Genomic DNA, 7,292 nt, shown 5'->3' on the forward strand with positions numbered 1-7,292 from the left:
GCCTGGAAAACCTCCGCAACCAGATGGTAAGCAACCAGATGGTAAGCAACCAGATGGTAAGCAACCAGATGGTACGCGTTGCAAAGCTCAAGTTTGGTGAAAATGGTGTCCCCTGCAGTAACTCCAAGGCTGAGGACAACAGGGCAGAGGGTACTTATTTTTAACTGTGATTTTGTTTAGTAAGCGGAAGTCGATACAAGTATATACAAAGTGTCTGTACACTTTCTTTTCCACAAAGAGTGAAAAGAACAGTGAGACTTGAAAAGCAAACTGTTCCAAAGTCGTGACTCTGTTCGTGGTTACTCCTGACTCCTGTGCAGTGCTCTTGGTCAGTGGTATGTGGTGAAATCCCACACACAATATTTACAGGTGTGCTCTGCTCCCGCCAAACTTTCTTTCCCAGGTTCCTAACAAAACAAGATGTGACGATTAGATTAACGTTTCTCCAGGACGAGGGATAAAGACACCTCAGAGCCGGGGCTGTGCTGACGATGTCACTCCAGCGTCAACTGAAGTCCAGCCACTCTGTTAGACTGCTGACGAGGATCATCAGCTGCAGCTCGTGAATCTTGATTGGTGGAAGAGATGGCTGGCTTCAGCGAGGGAACTCCTTAGGCCTGGTGTTGCCTGTAAACCAGCACACAGGCCACACACACTCACACACACATACCCACATAGAAGGAAGCAGGGGACTGGGAGAGAACATAACAAAAATAGATCGACCGGCGAGGACTGACGTACCATGACAGTATTTATCTGAGGACAGATAATAAAGACATGCGGTCGTGTTTGTGTCTGCACACCAAGACTACTTGTAATTCTGCAGAGATTCCCATAAAAATCAAACAAAAAAAACCCCTTTGGTATTCTTAAATCGTTGAACTCATGCCAAACAGATAATACCACTTAGCTGAAAGGAGGAGGAAGAAGAGGAAGGTAAAAGGAGCAGGGAAATGTATGAGGAGAATAATTACAGCAGCAATACATTAGGTTGTCTTCGAATATCTTTCTAGCTTCTCAATTTTTTTAAAATATTTCATTTTCATTTTGAAGAGATAGTTTGATATTTATGCAAAGACATAAATTGGCTTTCTTGTTGTGAGTTATGTAATATAATCAAATTAAAGCCACAGGGAAACAGATGGTGTGTTTGTAAATGAAGGTACCAACTAAATTCACCTATCAACACTTGGATAGCTCACTAATTAACATACGTTTCATTTGATGAAGCTGCACAAAAGCTGAAATTGAAAGGGGGATTATTTTTTAGGGGTTGAGCACATTGACTTTCTTGGGTCTTGCAGTCGAGAGGATGTTTCCTTTGGACAGAGCCTGGCCACATGTGTCCCTCCGGTCTGTCTTTAGGACAAACTAAAATATGTTCAGGATACATGAATAAAAGATGGATGCAGCATCTGTTTCTGGAAGTGCCTTAACCCTGTATTGTTTTGAATCGACATCAAAGGTAACGTCTGTGGTTTCAGTAAAAAATCAGACTGTAAGAAGATGAAGTAAACTTCATGACCACAGAAAATGCCATCGTAATGGGTTTACATTGTGAATTTGTCACTGGAGGCCGGTACATGGATGTGGATCCAAATACAGACACCAAGTGGAACACCGATAAGATTTAAACAAGCTTTGTTGTGAACACAGATTAGAAATGGCAAGATGAGGGCACATAGTGGGGAGTCTCTATCGGGGAGGCACTGGAACAGCGAGAGCTAGGTCAGGTTATGAGAGTGAGGAGTTAATGCAGGGAGGAGAGAGGAATACTGATTCTGCAGGCTTGCAGGCGGAGGTTGTGAGGCTCTGAGGAGGGCAGCCGAGTGAGCATTCGAGAGGTGAGTGAGTGACTCTTGTTCCAACCTTGTTTTCCTCATAATACAGAAGAGATGACAGGCAGGGGGACAAGCAGGTAAAAGCAGTTTTAATTCCAGTGAGTGGGTTGCAGAGAGGTGTGGAGAATCTTGCCAAGGAGACCAGGTTATTGAGCTGCAGGGGAGTAAAGCAGTGATATCACGAAGAAACTGGAGGCACAAGGAAATCAAGGTAAGTACAGAGCATGAACACGAAAACAAGTAGCAATGAAAACCACCACGAGTTAGCTGACAAACTGGCGGAGAATAGAAGACTGCGCTGGTCTTAAATACAGCCTTTCTGATTGTCACCAATGGATGAGAGGTAAGTAGGGCAGTTGAGGGAACAGGGCTCCGCCCAGAAGGCGGTCAGAGGTAGACACAGGAAGGCAGTGGAAGCCAGACGCTCCCTCTGATCCTGACAGAATTACTGTTTTCTGCCTTAATTAGAAAGAAAGTTTTTACTGCTCAGTACACCATTAATGCTTCCATAGAAAGTAAGGACATGCCTTTTGGAAGGACTTGCCAGAAGAAAGCCTCTTCTGTCTAAAATAAATATGGCAAAGTTGCATCTGGATAAACAACAAGACCTCTAGAACAATGTCTGTTGGATAAACAAGGCCAAAGTGGAGATGTTTGAATGTTTGATGAAAACCAGACGAAGCAATAACATTTCATACCAAGGAGAGAGGAGTTTGGCTTGTTTTGCAGCCACATTACTTCAGCACCTTGCATTCACTGAGTTGACCATGAACAGATCTGTATACCAAAGTATTCAAATCTGAGGTCATCTTTCCAGCAGCTAAAGCTTGCCTAGAAGTAGGACATTAAACAGGAAAATGATCCCAAGCATACTCATAAATCTGCAACAGAGGGTGTTAAAATGACCCAGTCATTGGGTCACACATTGGTTTGTATATGTGCAATTTTCTAATAATTTAGCACTGAAATGTAGACAAACCCATTAATAATGGCATGACTGTCATTTCTACCAGCTGTGCAGCAGGTTCAAGTGCATGCTATTCAAGATGAGGAAGGCTGATATATTTTTTTCAACAGGCTGTCAGTGTGAAAGTAATGTATTCATTTGATAGAGTGAAAGGTTTCTTTACATTGTCTTTTTAAACATTTTTTATCACCTCGGGTTGTCAACAAATCCAATTCTGTTATTTTTGCATAGTTTAACACACAGACAAGCACACACATTGGACTGTTTATCAGAAACATACTGCTGTAAACCAAACCGTTATTGACTCACTGAATGAGAAACTAAAATCGTGTGTTTCTTGGCCATCCAACAATTACCACACCTTTGGAAGGATTGTCATTGTCATGTTGACAGAAGGACTCTGGCATTCATGAGATATGGGGGTAGTCAGTACACAACGCAATAACATAGTGCTTCACTGCCCACTGTTACTGATTGTTTAACAAGCCAATGCCATGATTTACTGACACTATAACTACCTGATGTGAATATATTTTTGAGATGCAACACCTCTATGGTGCTCTGGGATCCATTAGCTTTGAACATGACTTCAAAACCTGACAGACATTCAGAGCACAGTGTGCTGGAATAAGAAAAAGCCTATGATATAACACTGGGTAATGTAAAGGGATCACAGAGTGTCTCTTAGGCTGGAACATCAGAGAATATGAAAGCAAAGGTTCCTGTGATTTTAATGAATAGCTAGCTGCTCCAAGGTTACAAAGCTGTGCTTGATGAGTTGAAGGTATACGGTTTAATAGGGCAACACAGCTGTGTAGTGATCAGCACTGTTGCATTTGTGTAGCCTGTGATCCTGAACTTGATGAGCACTTAGATGGAGGTTTACCTAATGCAGTAATAAAGTTAGTACTACACCTTATCAGCTGGGACCTCATTTCACCATCAGAACTGCCTTAATTCTTCACAGCATGCATTTGACAGGGTGATGGGAACATTCCTCAGAGATGTTGCTCCATGTTGAAATGATAGTATCACACTGTTCCTGCAGATATGTTGGCTGCACATCCATGATATGAATCTCCCATTCCACCACATTCAGTGGGTGGTCTATTGGATTGAGATCTTGTGACTCTTGAGGCCATTTCAGTACAATGAACTCATTGTGATGTTCAGGAAAACAGAAGTTTTGAGCTTTTGTCAGGGGCCGAGCTGGCTGTACCAAATTTCGGGACTCAAATGCAGACTCGCTTTACTTTGTACAAGAACTTCATTGAGAAAAAAGGATTAGAAGCACCAGGGGTTCACTAGGGGTCAGAAGAGCAGGGTTACTTTGATTCCTGGGCGGAGTATACTGAAAACAGGAAAATAAGCTTAGTGCTGAAAAAAATCAAGATAACAACAACATCAGGGAGTCACTTTACCACTGGAAGGTAGCAGACAATCTGGTGACAAGTGGAGGCGCTTAATTGCATCTTGATGGAGCACAGGTGTGTTTGGCAAGAGCTGGATGCTGGCTCTGCCCCAAAGAGAGGAGAACCCAGCTCAATCTGGACTCAGAGGCAGGTAAAAACACACTCCAAACATCACAACGACCCAGACTATGACAGCTTTGTAATCCTGCTGAAGGCACCCATCAGAAGATGCATAAACTCTGGCGATAAATTGGCTTACATGGTCAGCAAAACAGAATTAGGCAAACTCAGCTGATATGGTGCAAAGTGTTCCAAGAAAATTTCCCCTACACCATTAAACCAACCTGAACGCCAAATACTGATGCCACCAAAGACTGTGGCAGAAAATCGTCTGTCAGGCAACATCTTCTATTCTGCAATTTTGGTGAACCTGTGTAAATTATAGCCTCAGTTTCTAGTTCTCAGTTGACAGGGATGGCAGCTGGTGTGGTCTTCTGCTGCTGTAGCCTGTCTGCTTCAAAGCTTAATGCGTTGTGCATTCAGAGATGCTCTTCTACAAATCTTGATTGTAATGAGTAGTTATTTAATTTATTGTTGCCTTCCTATCAACTCAAAACAACATCAATGTCTGACCTCTGACATCAACAAGGCAATATCACCCACAGAGCTGCTGCTCCCTGGATAATTCTCAGTAAACGATGGTTTCTGGTTGTGAGGGCAAATCCCAGCAGATCAGCAATTTCTTTGGCAGGCTAGTCTTGAACATGTCTGCATGCCTACGTTTACTGAGATGGGTGATATTTAGGTTTGACATTTACTACAGGTTTAACAAATGAAAAGTGGCTGGTCAGTATATATATTATTGGCTTTCTTGGCTGTTTAGTGTGATCTTGCTTTATGTTGATATTTTCTGCTTTCGCTTGTGCGTCAAAATAGCCAAACAAACTCTGTTTTTGAAGGTGCTATATGAATAAATGTATTATTATAATTCATGCACAACATTTAATGTGTACACAAATACATCCAATGTGTAGATATTTCAGTGAAAGACACTCATGTAAACCTGCCGACAGTGTAGGAGGGAAGTTGAAAATATTTGTTTTGTGAGTCAGTCTTGTTCTCATCATGGCTAAAGCAACAAGCAGTTTCTCTGCTAAAAAAATAAATGAAACTAAAGCCAATAAACATGGATTGCATGAATGCTGCTTATGTGCTACTTCAACATTAAGAGATGTATTCTAAAACACTTCTTCAGCTGAGAATCAGAGAGGAGAAACACACAGTTTTCTTGCTAGCAAGGGCAGCCACCAGAGCGCTCGCACAAGAGTGAGGCTCAGAGACTCGCAACTCTGAGACTGCCCTGGTCTTTATTTATACTTTAGTGGGCGTTTGTTCCTTACATTGGAATGTGGAGGTGTACATGTATGTGTGTGTGTGTGTGTGTCAGAGTGTGACCCCATAACCGACTTCCCTTAACCTGCTGGTCTGGGTGTGAACGCCAGAGCACTCTGGAATGCACGCAAAGCTTTTGCAGACTATTAAGGATCGCACATCCTATCACTACCATATATAAACTTATATTATTAAAAGATTATACTGACTACTAAGTACAATTTTCTATTGACAGTATTTTTTAAATCCATTGTGAAAAACTAGTCTTTCCGACTCTATTACAATTAAATGTCACACTCAAAGCATCTTGTCTAGTATTTTTAGATCGTGTGACCCAGAAATTAGGTTGGACGTCTTATTATCTGATCCAGTGAAGAGCCATGAAAACCGTCTGATTATAATCAGTGTAAAAGCCTGAGTTGGTATTCAAGGATGTTTGTGAGGGTTTTTCAATCAAATTACACACCACTCAGTGTAGCTCTTGTTTAACATCCCATACTGATAAAAAACACAAAAACTGAATCTTTCATTGTAATATGAGGAAGACAGAGGACGATATGTATTTATTGCATTTAATATTATGACATAAGCTCGACTGACTTTGACAATGACGTGACAGAGATCAGCCTGAAGGGCTTGAGCAGCTCCACATTAGTGTTTCTGGGTCATTTTTGTAGAGACTTTTGCCCACAGTGAAACATTACCACAAATTCCTGCCCTGCCCTCTATTTCCTGCAGCAAAGCTGTATCACATTTAACATCTGGCAATGTCAAGAATGAGCAAACACTTAATTTGCTACTGGGGAAAGATCTTAAGCAACCCCTCTTTTTCGTTTATATTTTGCTTCCACGGAGCCAGACTTTCTTGTTATTTTTTGGTGGTTTTGATTATTAAAAATTTTACTTGGAACATTAGCTGTTTTTTTTTTACTCTCATTCTCAGTGCAGTCCTTGTACCTGACCACTTTTAGACTGATGTTTTTGTTGTGTTTCTTTTTGCTACAGACTGGTAATTTGTCCCTTGCTCTTTGGCATCTGGCAGCTGTTGTTTTTTTATTTTTTTTGCCATTTTGTTTTTGTATGTTAAGCCACTCAATACTAACCTATGAATCATTCAGGAATAACTAGTGCAACATGTAACAGACAATGTAGCAAAGAACTGATTTTAAATAGTACTTTTAGGCACTTTTGTTACTAGAAGCCTGTTGAAAAATAAATAGTTTGTTCCCATTTCTTCAGCTGAATCTATGAAAAATGACAAGAATAACCCAGTTTGACAGACATGAAATCACTGTTTTATACTAACAAGGTTATTCCTAATGTCATGAACGGCAAGGTGAGGACTCAAGACTAGACAAGGCTATAATATATATATATATATATATATATATATATAGATATATATCTATATCTATATATATATATATTATAGCCCTGTTTTTCAGTATTATCTATATATATATATATATAGATAATACTGAAAAACAAAAATGTTTTATTTTGACTGATTTAAAGTCCAAAAGAAAACCAAAATCCACATGTAGCATTTTCAGTGGAAGAAATACGTCATCACTCATCCAAGTGACTTCTTCAATTTCAGCTGACTTCAGCTGCACCACTGACAAACAACGGGCTGTGAGGTCAATTTTTAACTTTTACATAACTGTCATGACCATTGAT

Source organism: Diplotaxodon limnothrissa, linkage group LG2 (assembly GCF_057381915.1).
Source record: "Diplotaxodon limnothrissa isolate DT_005_m linkage group LG2, D_limnothrissa_male_GT1.1, whole genome shotgun sequence".
Lineage (NCBI taxonomy): Eukaryota > Metazoa > Chordata > Actinopteri > Cichliformes > Cichlidae > Diplotaxodon > Diplotaxodon limnothrissa.